The 15271-nt window shown below is 39.1% G+C and overlaps 1 protein-coding gene and 1 long non-coding RNA gene across 31 annotated transcripts in view; one reads left to right on the top strand and one right to left on the bottom strand.

The window, feature by feature from the left end:
• The window catches only part of LOC139041699 (uncharacterized), a 114983-nt gene extending 102349 nt beyond the window's left edge, over positions 1-12634 (top strand). For 14 of the 17 annotated variants that reach the window (XR_011497396.1, XR_011497382.1, XR_011497400.1 and 11 more), the window contains one exon: positions 3879-12634. This is a non-coding gene — a long non-coding RNA (uncharacterized lncRNA). The remainder of the gene's footprint in view (positions 1-3878) is intronic. The other 3 variants (XR_011497386.1, XR_011497387.1, XR_011497388.1) reach the window with 1 other exon arrangement.
• Positions 1-15271, bottom strand: part of CARNMT1 (carnosine N-methyltransferase 1) — a 127441-nt gene that overhangs the window by 11793 nt on the left and 100377 nt on the right. For 6 of the 14 annotated variants that reach the window (XM_070495759.1, XM_070495765.1, XM_070495766.1 and 3 more), the window contains exon 1: positions 735-3880. The exons of 3 other annotated variants lie outside the window; for them this stretch is intronic. The gene's annotated coding sequence lies outside the window, so the exon portion shown is untranslated. Of the gene's footprint in view, positions 1-734; positions 13372-15271 lie in introns of those variants that run through there. 5 more of the 14 variants (XM_070495761.1, XM_070495763.1, XR_011497379.1 and 2 more) reach the window with 4 other exon arrangements.

The following is a 15271-nucleotide window of genomic DNA, read 5'->3' as shown; positions in this document are numbered from 1 at the left end:
TGGGATGGGGAGAATCGAGATGATCTCTGAGGTGCTATGAACCCACAGTGCAGACTTCACATTTTGAGGCTTGACTAGAAACGACGGGGACGTGAAAAAGAACACGGCGAGATAATCCTAGTCTTCAGGAAATTATGGTTTAAACTGGGCTGGAGAAAGACCAAGATCCTCAAAAAAATCTAATTGATTTTAACCAAATGGAGTAATTTTAAAATGTTAAATACACTGGGATATCATATTAAAAGTATTCTGGGAGAGCATGCCGCATGGGACATGCTAAGTGCTGAATTTCCTGCTGCTAAGGGAGGCATTCCTATCTGCCAGTGTCTCATGCTGCTCAGACCTGAATCATTCATTTAGGTAGACCATTTGTCCAAGTGCGTCATTTCCCTAAATAGCCAATGGAGGAATCCAGGGAGAACTGTCCTGAGGAGATGTGGTCATCCTCAAGGCCAAATCAGTCTAGACTAAGACGGTTCTTAGCAAGACTGCCCAAAGGGCTTCTAGACTTTGTTTGGTAAGTGCTGTTAATGCCTTGGTTACAATGGACTGTTGATAAGGTGGGAGATAATGTCAGAAGGGAGGAAGGTACCCGCTCACATCTTTTGCTTTTAACTTAAGCTAACCCATAAAATCCACTATCAAACCCCAAGGAATGCTCCCAATCATTGTCTTGGACCCTTCATTTCGCTTTGCTTTGTTTTTTTTTTTCAACTCTCTATTTCTGTTTTTACCTGGCACTGACTTGCTTGACTCCTCTTCTCCTCTCAGCTTCTGGCTCTGTGCTCCCCCTTTAGACTTGATGAGTAATTTTGGTTTTCCTGCTTTTCACCTTTGGCACCCCTTCAAAAATGGGTTAGGTTTATCTTCCGGCTCTTTCTACTTCTGACTGCTTGGAAGTTTGGATCATACTTAGCCAAGTTTTGATCCCAGGACCTTTCCCTGGCTTTGACCTGTCTCAGTGGCATCTGTGCTGGGCTTGACTCCTCCAGGTGAGGGCGTCGGCAAGAGGGAGGATCAAGCAAAGATCAAGCAAGGAAACAGGAAGAACATCTGGCTCAGCTTAAACTGTGCAGGGCACTGAGGCCTTGCTGGCCGTCCAGTCTCTGCCTCCTTCTTCCTCTGCTGCTTTCATTCCCTCCCGTCTCTGACTCTCAATTTTTATTAAGTTTCCACCTTCTGACTGGTCAATCCTCTTCTAGCATCCCTTTGTAACATTGAAATGGGAGTGGGAGTGCTATCCATTAGCCAAAATAAGTTCGATAGCTGGGAGAAACTGCTGAATCTCTGGTGTCTTTACAGCACTTATCAAATCCCAATTAACCATATTAGTTGGCAAACTGCTCTGGCTTCCCAGGGAGTCAGCTGGTAGGTGAGTCAATAAATATCTGTCAGACGAATGGATGCACACACACTAGTTGTGTAGCATGGCATCAGGTACTTTAAATAATACCAAGTATAAGACTTCATCCTTGGCTGAAGGAGGACATCTTCTCACGGCCATTCACAAAAGGACTCTTTGGAAATATCACCAAGCGCTAGACCAGCTTCGCTATTTCTTCTAGAAAACAAGAAGAAATCTCTTGTTTCAAGAGATGTTTGTGTCATCTCTTAATGCACAACTGGCTTCACGTGGGCAAAAGGGCACCTGAGCAAAGCCCTGGTTAAAGCATAACAGACACCCTTGGGCTAATGAACTGTCGAAGGTATTAGTGTCGGCGGATTTTCTACACAACTGCTTTGTAAACAGCAACACGCATAAACCATAAACAAGGAGAATGAAGTGAGCACCCACAGACCCACCACTCATGTCAAATCCTACAGTGTTGATATCACCCCAGAAGCCTCCACTCTCCTGTCTGATAATCTTTCACTTACTTTTCTTTATAATTTCATCACCTTTATAAACTCCCATAAAACATTTAGTTATATCCAGTTTGGGCATCAAAATAGATTAAAAACAACAATTGCAGGTGCATTCAACATTGGACATGAAAAACTGGTTTTTTAATAAGATACTTGAAGTGTACAATTTCCGTAGGTGATCAAGACATTTACTCTTTCGTCCACTTTTATGTTTGCTGACTGCCAATCACTCTACTCCTTAATATTTCAAAGGTATTTTTGCCAAAGCTGCCTTTTGTCTTACACTAATGCTTTCACGGACTCAACTGAATTTTGAAGGAGACTGAGCTCATCATGATGAAATAGAGGTTGATATTCCATAACCATCACTGTAATTATTCCTAATTTGTACTTTGCTTCAAAAACTCTCTTCCCTTGCCCCCTAAAGTCTGTACTTTCAAAATAGTATCTACAGCTTTAATTATACCTGACAATAAACTACACTCACCACAAAATCTTGTCAATCATGGTGTACGTTACTATCTTCAAATATCCTGTTCTTTTAAAACTGCATTTATATCAGGTTCCCAAAGAGTTACAATATTAGCAATGAATGTTTTAACTGTTTCTGTAATTACTGTTGGTAATTACTACAAATCAAAGTTGTACAAACTTTGGATTGGAGGCTGGTTGAATTATCTACCAAACTGGGGTGAATGGTCCTTTAATCAACCGTATACTGAACAAATCTACAGAGTAAAAACTGAGATGGAATTTGAGTGACTTGGTGTCCATCGAGAATCAAATCTGATGCTGTAGTGTTAACAAGGGACTTCAGGTCCAGAATAATTCTGTTAATCACACTTCTTCCAAATTAGTCAGTTAATGTTGTGGATCCTGATGAGACAGGATTTAGGAAGGCAGAGAGCGGTGGGGAATGCTCCTGGTGATAGGATCCTTAGAGCAAAGGACAGAAGACAAAAGGAGAAGGCTGTATTCGTGAGAAGTGATCTGGACCATAAGCGCTATAATTATAAGCTTATAATGTCGCCACACTGCTTTCTGTAATGTAATATTTTTGTTGTCTGTTATTTTCCTTGATTCAGGTTTTGTATTTTTCATGATGCAATAGTGAGATCTAGTCTCATTTTTCTGTGTATTTGGATACATTGAGTAGAGTGCTCTGGCTGAGTTAATGGTTTCACATACGGGAGACATGAGAAACAAGAGTGGCAAGGAAAGTTAGGTCAGATTATGAAAATTCTTAAATTGTTTATATTGGACTTAATCCTTCAGAAGTCATTTAGTTGTTCTCTTTTCTTTTTTCGTAATTGAGAGCACCATGAGGAAAGGAGTGTTTCTGATGATTTATTTCATTTTATTTCTTTCTCTTTTCTTGGAGGAAGATTGGCCCTGAGCTAACATCCGTGCCCATCTTCCTCCATTTCATCCGTGGCTCGCCTGCCACAGCATGGCCTGATACGCAGTGTATAGGTCTGTGCCAGAATGGGAACCTGCGAACCCCAGGCCGCGAAAGGGGAGCACACAAACTTAACCACTACACCACCGGGCTGGCCCCATTTTTGATGATTTCTAAGGGGTAAAAACTAGGCAGGGAGATTAGGTAAGATGATATAGCAAAAATTCAGGCTTTAAGAAATAAGGTTAGACTAGGCTCGCGATGGCGGCCATGGATTGGAAAGGAAGGAAGGATGGATGCAGCATCCTAAGGGAAAAATTTGCTTCTTTCCCTTTGTCTTTTCAGCCATTTGGGCTTAATGATGTTCAGTGCTCCTGATTTATTTCCCTTCCCATTTATATTTTCCTTCTTCCCTTGATAATCTACTTTTGCTTTCCCATTTTTCCCTCTCTTCTCTCCTTTGCTTGCATTCTTATCACCTTCCCTTATAGGACGATGACTGAATCAGGCAAGTAGACATCAAATGGGAGATCTGAGTAGAAACTAACTGTAAGATTTACTAATTAGAGTATGTTGCTGCTAAAAACATTTTTTTTTAACCTTTCATCTGCAGTTAAAAAGAAGAAAAGAAAGGTGAGGAGGCAAAAAAGGAGTAGAGAGGAAAAGGGAGAGACTCATTTATCCATTCATTCAAGAAGTGCTGTGTTTCCAGAGAAAGAGAGAGTGCCAAAGAGATAGAGAAAATACCACACAATAATTTCTGTTATTGTAGTTGTATCATCTATTTCCCCTTCTAACTCAGTTGGGTAAAGTAGAGATGCCAGATGGGAGGCTAAAGACTAAGGTGAGATGGGCAGTCTCCTTCCCTCCCTTATTGCCTGCTGCTTCTCATATCAAAAGATGGAGTCTACATCCCTCCCCCTAGGCCTCAGTGACTGGCTCAACCCATAGGATGCTGTGGAGGTGACTTTCTGGGACTTCTGAGGCTAGGCTGTAAGAAGCCTGGTCTTTTGGAATATTTCCGCTTGGGATGCTTTCTTTTGGAACCCAGCCACCACTTTGAGAGATGCCCAAGTCACATGAAGAGGCCACATGCAGGCCCTCCAGTTGGCAGCCCCGAATAAGATAACAGCCAGCATCCTCAGCAAACACAGAAATGAACCATCTTGACATCCAGCACAATAGAGGCAAAGAGGATTGCAGCCCAAGCTGACATCTGACTGTACTTCCTAGGAGACCCCAAGCAAGAACTGCCCAGCGAATCCCAGCCAATCCACAGAACAATACGAGACAAGAACAAGTTACTGTTTCAAGCTACTCCACTTTGTTGTGGTTTGTTATACAGCAATAGATAACTTTTCTCATCCTTACACGAGACACAAAGAATATCGAAAGTTTGAAGATTCATAATGCCACCCGGAATGCATGTATATTTTTTACCTATTTCTTTCCTTTTAAAGGTCACTTTCTTATTCATTAACCTGGAAATTGGAATTTGAATTGACCTTGATCAGAAATCCTAAGAAATGCTTAAGCAAATATTTTAAGCACTATCATATTTTGAGTACTAGTTCAGGATAAAGTGGCATTGATGTGACAAGAATAATGGATGTGTAATTAGAAGATGGAGTTTAAGTCCTAGTTCTGTCATTTATTACTGTGTGGCCTACAACAAGTTATTTAACATTTCTGCTTCCTAGTTTCCAATGCTATAATGTAATCGAAGGTATTTAGTGATGCATGACAAAACACAGACATTCAGTGAATTTCCATTTCTTTCCTTCCTATGAAAGTCCTGTACTCATAAGTGCAACCATATCAGAGCCTATCATACTGCTTCCTAAAACTAAATATTTTTATTATGTATCCAATATTTCCCTTGATAACTATTTCAGAAGCTTCCATAGTGTTGCCTTTACTAGTGTGATCTGCCTCACTTTTCCTGTGGGACAGTTTACTTAATAGATTTTGGGGACTCATTCTGTTGCTGGATTCTTACAAAGACTCTTTTGTGATAACCTTCTTTGGTTTTCAAGGACATGACCCTGTTTCTCGAGTGTGGTTCCCTACTGTAGCATAAATGTTAACAAGTTAAATGCATATCACATAAGAATTTTAGTTGTTCATCATATGTTTATGTATTGAAATATAGAGTCGAATTGATATAATTGGTAACATTACCCATTTGCTTTGATTTGAGATGTCAAGTGATTGAAAAAATTTTTAATTCAGAATTGAATTACCTTGCTTATTTGAATTTCTCATTTTTGCGTAATTAGGATGAACTAATTTAATTTGCAGTTATCCTTAAATGACTTAACTGATGTCTGCTGAGGTTCTCAAGGCCACAGGATTATGGAGTCATGCTGAACGTCACTCTGTCTCTTAGGCTTGGAAGTACAAGGGCACCTTGTGAAGCCTGGAGACAGCAGTTACAAGCTTGATTTTTTCTCCATTAATCTTTTTTCTTTCTGTTTTGTCCCCCTCACCTCACTCTAGGCTGCTGCATGTTTCCCAGAAGCACCACACGTTGCATTTGGAGGTGGTCCTTTTCCAACTTTGTTCTGATTTTATGTCATTTTCACTTGGTGTTGAGCTCGCATCTCAGTTCTGCAAAGGAAAGCTGGTAACTTATGGTTGGAATCCCCAAGACAGTGCTCTTTATAGAGACTGAGGGTCCTTTAGCAAATACTGCTTTTCGATGATGCATTTTAATAAGCCTTTTAAAAATCTGGATACCAGACTACCGGCTAGGGTACCTGGAACCAATAATTTTAAAATACTGTTTTTCAAACAGCAGGTCCTGACCCATTAGTGGATTATGAAATAATTCTAGAGGGTGTGACAAGCACTTAAAAAACAATGAAACAAAATGGAATAGATGATATTAGAGTGTATTACATGTAAAAAGCTAAGAACAGTTTCATAAAATTTTTATATTCTTTTGGTGTGTGTGCGTATATACTGATTTACGATAAAAAATAATTCATAGATTTTCTTCGTGAGTTGCCATCAAAAGAATTTGAAAGTCACTGCCATGGATTTCAAGTTATCTGAAACAGTTTTGTAATATAGCAGTTTGAAATGAAGCCCCAACAATATATGTAACAAATAAAAGTGTAGATAGGTTTTAGTTGCAAATTTTAAAGGGATTGGCAAGTTACTTTTCCTGAGAAGTCTAGCCCTGGGATGACTGGGTATATTCCAAAGGGCCAGGAACCAGTTATCCCAATAAACGGTAGGAGCCTAAATGCTCTCTCCCTGGGAGGCTCTGAGGTAACGTTCCTCATCTCACTTGTAATGTGGCTGTTGCCCTGCTGCAGCGGCTGTTGGAAGTACTGTGTGTTCCCTAACCAGATCAGAAGGACCCAGTTTTCCCAAGGTCTTGGTCTGCCAGAAAGATGGCGTTGCACTTCTCCCCGATTTGTGGGACCTGCACCCAGCTTGGAGAGCGGGAAAACTCCAGCCCTTAACTCCCCTCTTTGCTAGGGAACCACGTTTTCCTTCCCACTGGGTCCTTGGAAGATGGGAAGAAGCAGTAAGGTTACTTGTGTTTTATCCACACCATGGGAGTCTGTGTTTTTGTGTGAAGGCTGACTCATGTGGAGGAAAGTTCTATGCCTAGAATTATAAAATTAATGCTAATCAGAATAATGCAGCATCCCACTTTCGATCTGCTAATGAGCTTTGGGGAGAGATGGCACATCTTCCTGCAGCTGATGGATGCCGCTTTTAGAGGATCTACAACGTCCTCCCCATGTCTTCACTCAGCTGGGCTAACACACTTCAGAACCAAAAGAATCCTCAGGGCAGGATGGGACCCCTTGCTTTTCTGGTTCTTGTCCCTTGAATTTTCCAAACTTCTCCTCACTTTTCAGTCTACTCTCTCTGCCACTAAAATGGCTGCCTATTAAACTCATCAGTGGAATCTGCCATACTGTGTCACTTAAACTTTTTCCATCTGCTTATGGTTTTTACTTTTTTTTCATAGAAAGCCCTGACCTGAATCTCTACTCTTCTTTTCTAATGCTTTCATTTTGACCTTACTACTGCTGAAAATCAACCAAACTCATTCATCACTGTCCCTCCCCCCAATCTCCATTAACATTATCCTGTTATCCAGGTTTTTAACATACACTCAAGAGATTGTCAACAAAAATGGACTAAACCTTTACATGGAACTTCTTTGCCCCCACATGGGACATTTTCAAGAATAGGAGCTTTCAGATGAATTAACAATGTGGATAAATTTGTTACCAACGCTAGGCTCTCATTCTAAAATATTTTCTACAGCTCAAAACATGGCATAAGGCAGATTCCTATTTAAGAGAAAGGGCCTTCTTTTAAGTTGCCTTGAAGATTCTGAGGCTGTCCTTAAGAGCAGTGCTATGAGAGGATAGGAGGCACAATCTCAGTCACCCCAAGAGTTAATTTAAATGGAGAAGGTGGGATGGTTTCCCAAAGCACTGGAATTGATTTTTCCCTGAGTCTCTCCATAGTTGTAGATTCTGATAATCACAGAATATAGAGAAGGAAGAAACTTGGTGTTCCTTCTAACTGCCTCATTTCACAAACCAAGACATTGAGGATCAGAGACATGAGGTCATTAAAGTCATCCAGTTACTTGGTTGCTTACTTTGACTAGGGTGGTTTCAGAAAGGATGCAGAAAAGTACAAGTATTTGAGAGCTACGTAGGGACTGTATTAATCAACACTGTAATAATCAGCTCTGTGCCCTTGGTGCTGCGACAGCTGGGGGTCCACTGCTGCAGCTGAGAAATAAAGTGTGAGGAAGAAACAAAAACTGAGGGAGTCCATCGCCACTAGACCTGCCTTATAAGAAATGTCAAAAAGAGCTCTCCTGTCTGAAATGAAAAGGCAAAGGATACAAAGCTTTAAACAAGTTGATAAACAGATAAAATCAGAAAACTGCAACTCTGTATCAGAACATGTTAGTAAACAATTATGATGTAAAGGTTAAAGGGAAAGAAAGCATTAAAAATGACAATAACCATTCCAATTTGGTAACAAATTCACAATACAGAAAGAAATAATGTTGATAACAAAAACAGCAAGGGAAGAAGAAAAGGACAGAACTTGCCTAGTCAAATGAAGCAAAAATGCTATCAGCAGGAAAAGAACTATCTCATCTGTGAGACCTTTTATACAAACGTCATGGTAACCACAAAACAAAAATTCAGGGCAGAGTCACGAAACATAAAAAAAGAGGAAACTGAAAAACACATCACCAAAAACCGTCAAGCTGAAATTGTAGTGAGAAACACAAGGATAAAGAAACAAAGGAAATACAGAGCAACCATAAAACAAAAGATAAAATGGCAATACTAAGTCCCTATACATCAATAATCATCCTAAATGTAAATGGATTGAATGCACCAATGAAAAGACAGAGAGGCTGGACAGATTAAGAAAAAGACCCAGAAATGTGCTGCCTCCAGGAGACCCATCTCAGCTCTAAAGAAAAACATAGGCTCAGAGTGAAGGGGTGGAAGATGATACTCCAACCAAATGACAACCAAAAGAAAGTGAGTGTAGCCATAATTCTATCAGACAAAATAGACTTCAAGCCAAAAAAAGACAAGAGACAAAGATGGGCATCATATAATGATAAAGGGGATAATCCATCAAGAAGACATAACATTTATTAATATATATGCACCTAACGTAGAAGCACCAAAGTCTATAAAACAACTATTAACAGATCTAAAGGGAGAAACTGACAGCAACACCGTAAGAGTAGGGAACTTTAATACCCCACTTACATCAATGGATAGGTCTTCTAGAGAGAAAAATCAACAAAGAAACGTTGACCTTAAATGAAACACTAGACCAGATGAATTGAATAGACACATATATAATATTCAATCCAAAAGCAGCAGGATATACATTTTCTCTCAAGTACACATGAAACATTCTCAAAGATACACTGTTTGTTGGGAAACAAAACAACTCCCAATAAACTTAAGAAGACTGAAAAGATATCAAGCATCTTTTCCAACCACAATGGTATGAAACTAGAAATCAACCACAAGGAGAAAGCTGGAAAAGTCACAAATATGTGGAGCCTAAACAACGTGCTATTCATTAACTTTTGGAACAACAAAATTAAAGGAGAAATGGAAAAATATCTGGAGACAAATGAAAAGGAAAATACAGTGTACCAAAATCTATTGGATACAGCAAAAGCAGTACTAAGAGGGAAGTTCCTAGCAAAACAGGCCTACCTTGAGAAACAGGAGAAATCTCAAATAAACAATCTAACAATACATCCAAAAGAATCAGAAAAGAAGAAAAATGAAGTGCCCAAAGTCAGGAGAACAAAGAAACTACTAGAAATCAGAGCTGAAATAAATGACATGGAGACTAAAAGACAATAGAAAAGATCAGCGAAACTAAGAGCTAGTTCTTTGTAAATATAAACAAAATTGACAAACCTTTAGGTAGAATAGGAAAAAAAGAGAGAAGCCTCAAATAAATAAAATCAGAAAGAGAAGAAATCACAAGCAATATAACAGAAATACAAAGGATTACAAGAGTATTCTTTCTCAATGTTATAAACTACAGTAACAAAATGAAGAATAAAAATAACATGATCATCTCAATAGATGCAGAGAAAGCATTTGACAACATTCAGCACACATTTATGATAATAACTCTCAATAAAATAATTATAGAAGGAAAGTACCTCAACATAATAAAGGCCATATATGACAAACCAACAGCTAACGTTATACTCAATGGTGTAAACTGATAGCTATCCCTCTAAGAGCCAGAACAAGACAAGGATGCCCATGCTCACCTTTCTTAGTCCTAGCCAGAGCAATCAAGTAAGAAAAATAAATAAAACATATTCAAACTGGAAAGGAAGAAGTAAGACTGTCATTACTTGTGGATGACGAGATTTTACATATAGAAAACCCTAAAGAATCCATCAAAAACTAAAAACAAACTAGCAGAAAAAAAGAATCAAGAATACAATCCTGTTTACAATCACAACAAAAAGAATTAAGTGGGTAGGAATAAATTTAACCAATGAGGTGAAAGACCTATAAAACTATAAAACACTGAAAACTATAAGACATTGTTGAAAGAAATTAAAGAAGACACAAAGAAATAGAAGGATATTCGGTGCTCATGGATTAGAAGAAATAACATAGGGAAAAGTCCATATTACCTAAAGCAATCTACAGATTCAATGTAATCCCTATCAAAACCCCAATGACATTTTTCACAGAAATAGAAAGAAGAATTCTAAAATTTATAGGAAACAACAAAAGTCCCCAAAGAGCCAAAGCACTCTAGAGAAAAAAGAACAAAGCTGGAGGCATCACATTCCCTAATTTCAAAGTATACTACAAAGCTGTATTAATCAAAACAGCACAATACTGGCAGAAAAACAGACACAGATCAATGGAAAAGAATTGATAGCCAAGAAATAAACCCATACATTTAGAAACAGCCAATTTTCAACAAAGGAGCTAAGAACATACAATAGAGAAAGGAAAGTCTCTTCAATAAACACTGTTGGGAAAACGGACAGGCACACACAAAAGAATGAAAGTAGACCATTATCTTACACCATGCACAAAAATTAACTCAAAATGGATTAAAGACTTGAATGTAAGACCTGAAACCATAAAACTCCAAAGAAGAAAACGTAGGCAGTAAGCTCTTTGCTATCATTCTTAGCAGTATCTTTTTGAATATGTCTCCTCAGGAAAGGGAAACAAAAGAAAAAATAAGCTAATGGGACTACATCAAACTAAAAAGCGTCTGTATGGCAAAGGAAACATCAATAAAATGAAAAGACAACCTAACAATTGGAAGAAGATATCTGCAAATCATTTATCCAATAAGGGGTTGCCATCCAAAATATATAAAGAACTCAACAACAAAAGAACAAACTTAGTCAAGAAATGGGCAGAGGATTTGAACAGACATTTTCCCAAAGATATACAGATGGCCAACAGGCACATGAAAAGATGTTCAACATCACTAATTATTAGAGAAATACAAATCAAAACCACAACGAGATATCACCTCATGCCCATCAGAATGGCTATTATTTAAAAGACAAGAAATAAGAAGTGTTGGAGAGGGGCCAGTGCCATGGCCGAGTGGTTAAGTTCATGTGCGCTACTTCAGCAGCCCAGGGTTTTGCCGGTTTGGATCCTGGGCTTGGACACGGCACCACTCATCAAGCCATGCTGAGGTGGCATCCCACACAGCACAGCCAGAAGGACATACAACTAGAATATACAACTATGTACTGGGAGGGTTTTGGGAGAACAAGAAGGAAAGAAAGGTAGACAACTGATGTTAGCTCAGGTGCCAATCTTGACAAAGAAAACAGAAGGGTTGGAGAGGATGTGGAGAAAAGGGAGCCCTCATACACTGCTGGTGGGAATGTAAATTGGTGCAGCCACTGTGGAAAACAGTACAGAGATTCCTCAAAAACTTAAAAATAGAATGACCAGGCATGACATCAGCATCACGGCAGAGTGAGCTCTTCCCTTAGACTCTCCTCCCTAAGAAACAATGAAAAGGACATTCATAAACCAACAGAGGACAGGCACACAACACAAAAGACATCTGAGAGACCCACGCAGCCATATGTCTGAAGGTGGAGGTGCTGGACCCCCCAGGAGGAAGAAGGAGGAAATAAGGGGATCTCCTCTCCCTCCCCAGCAATGACCTAGGGCACAGGACCATGCACAGCTCTGAGAAAAGAGGGGCCTGGGGGGAGACTCTGTGGGAATGCCTTCGCTCTCCAAGTTCCCTCACATCCCATAGGAAAGCTCCACAGAGGAGGCTAAGCTATTGTGGGGTTGTCTTCATGAAGCCAGCATGCCAGGAGGACAGACAGTGAGGACAAAGAGAGAACACCCACGGGATCGCACATGCAAAAGAAGTGCCCCTCCCCCTGCTGGGCTCACAAGCTCAGCCAGTCAGCCAGAGCAAGGGGCCCCCTCTAGAGTGCCCGTGCATACATTAGCAAAGCAGCAGCTACAAGCAGGCAATCGCAGATGGGTCCTGTCAGCATAGATTCCAAAGGACAAGCACAGATACCAGGGATCACAGCAGGCTCAGAATACACAGCTCCTGACCCTCTTCCAGTGGTGGCCGGTGGAATCTGCAACCAGATACTATCTATGTGAAGGCACAAACCAACCCCATCAAATACTATGAAGAAATATATTAATAGTCCAGACCAGAAGGAAAACGAAAAGCACCTAGAAATCAATCCTGAAGGCACACACATTTACAATGTAAACCACAGAGAATTCAAAATAGCTAAGATTAAAAAACTCAACGAGTTACAAAAAAATTCAGATAGTTCAATTAAATCAGGAATAAAATTAATAAACAGACGGAATACTTCACAAAAGAGATTGACCCTGTAAAGAGAAACCAATCAGAAATGTTGGAGATGAAAAACACAATGAGAGAAAGAAAAATCTGGATACCCTGAAGTACAGAGCTGACATTATGGAAGACGGAATTAGCAATCTGGAGGACAGAAATATAGAAAGGCTTCAGATGGAGGAGGAGAGAGAATTAAGACCAATCAGAAATGAAGAAATTCTCTGAGAAATATCCGATTCAATTAGGAAATGCAACATAAAAACTATGGGTATTATAAAGGGAGAAGGGAGGGAGAAAGGAGCAGAAAGTTTGTTCAAATCTGGGAAAGGAGCTGGAATTACAAGTAAAAGACGCTAACAGAACTTCTGATTACATCAATGTAAAAAGACCTACTCCAAGGCATAGAGTAGGAAAACTGGCAAAAGTCAGTGACAAAGAAGAAATATTGTTAAAGGCAGCAAGGCAGAAGAAAATAACTTATAAAGACCCTATCAAACTTTCAGGAGATTTCTCAGCAGAATCTTTACAGGCTATGAGAAGGTAGAATGAGATATTCAAAATTCTGAAAGACAAAAACCTTCAGCCAAGAATACTCTATCCAGGGAAAAATATCCACAGATATGGTGGAGAAATAAAAACTTTCCCACATAAAAAAAAGCTGAGGTAGTTCATCGCCACAAGACACCCCAAACAGGAAATGCTCAAGCAGACCTTCATACCTGAAAAAGAAAAAAAAAGAGTTCACAAAGCCTTGAGCAAGGAAATAAATAAGCAGCCAAAGTCAGAAAATTGCAGATCTCTACCAGAACAGGTTAGCAAAAACTTAATTATGACATTAAAGATAAAGGGAAGGAAAACATCAAAAATAACTATAATCTTGTGATTTTAACCACAAAATCACAACACAACGCAGAATATGTTATGACCAATAAATCAGAGGAAGAGGAAAGGGATGGAACTGGCTTAGACCAAGGAAATAAGAGGCTATCAGAAAATGGTACATCTCATCTACGAGATTTTTTATACAAACCTGATGGTAATCACTAAACAAATAATCAGAACAGAGACACAAATGATACAAAAAAAAGAAAACTGAGGGGCTGTCCCAGTGGCATAATGGTTAAGTTCGCATGCTCTGCTTCAGCCACCCAGGGTTTGCAGCTTCAGGTCCCAGGCACAGACCTATGCATCTCTCATCAAGCCCTGCTGTGCTGGCATCCCACATACAAAAAACAGAGGAAGATTGCCACAGATGTTAGCTCAGCAACAATCTTCCTCAAGCTAAAAGAGAGGAAGATTGCTTACAGATGTTAGCTCAGGGCCAGTCTTCCTCACACATGAAAAAGAGAACACTCTGAAAACCATCATAGAGAACTACCAAACTGAACTGGCAGTCCAAAATACACAAGGCGAGAAACAAGGGAAATACAGAACTGGAAAACAAGTGATAAAATGGCAGCACTAAGCTCTTATATATAAATAATCACTCTAAATGTAAATAGATTGAATTCTCCAATTAAAAGACAGAGTGGTGGGATGGATTGAAAAACAAGACTCATCAATATGCTGCCTCCAGGAAACACTCTTAGCTCTAAAGACAAACACAGGCTCAGAGTGAAGGGACGGAAGATGATACTCTAAGCTAATGGCAAACAAAAGAAAGCAGTTATTGCAATACTTACATCACACACAGTAGACTTCAAGATAAAAAAGGCAATGAGAGACAAAGGGGGCAGTATATAATGATAAAAGGGACACTCCAACAAGAAGACATAACACTTATAAATATACGTGTCCCCAACAAAGGAGTACCAAAGTACATAAAGCAAATATTAACAGACCTAAAAAGAGATATTAACAACAACATAATAATAGTAGGGGGCCCCAACACTCTACTTACATCGATAGATAGATCATCCAGACAGAAAGTTAACAAGGAAATAGTGGAATTAAATGAAAAAACTAGACGAGATGGACTTAATAGACATATATGGAACATTCTATCCAAAAATAGCAGAATACACATTCTTCTCAAGTGCACATGGAGCATTCTAAGGACAGACCATATGTTTTGAAACAAGACAGGCCTCAATAAATTTAAGAAGATTGAAATCACATCAAGCATCTTTTCTGACCAAAATGCTATGAGACTAGAAATCAGCTACAGGAAAAAAGCTGGGAAAGTGACAAATATGTGGAGACTACACAACATGCTACTGAACAACCAATGGATCATTGAAGAAATTAAAAGAGAAATCAAAAAATATCTGGAGACAAATGAAAATGAAAATACACCACACCAACTCATATGGGATGCTGCAAAAGTGGTCCTATGAGGGAAATTCATAGCAATACAGGCCCAGCTTGAAACACAAGAAAAATCTCAAATAAGCAATCTTAAAATACCGTTAGAAAATGAAGAATGAACAAAGCCCAAAGTCAGCAGAAGGAGGGAAATAATAAAAATCAGAGGAGAAATAAATGAAATTGAAACCAAAAAAAAAAAAAAAACAGTAGAAAAGATCAGTGAAACAAAGAACTGGTTCTTTGAGAAGATATGCAAAATTGACAAACCCTTAGCCTGACTCTCTAAGAAAAAAAGAGAGAAGGCTCAAATAA

This window comes from Equus asinus, chromosome 23 (genome assembly GCF_041296235.1).
Source record: "Equus asinus isolate D_3611 breed Donkey chromosome 23, EquAss-T2T_v2, whole genome shotgun sequence".
Taxonomy (NCBI): Eukaryota; Metazoa; Chordata; class Mammalia; order Perissodactyla; family Equidae; genus Equus; species Equus asinus.
The sequence above is the reverse complement of the archived record's forward strand: the minus strand, read 5'-3'. Positions and strand labels throughout refer to the sequence as shown.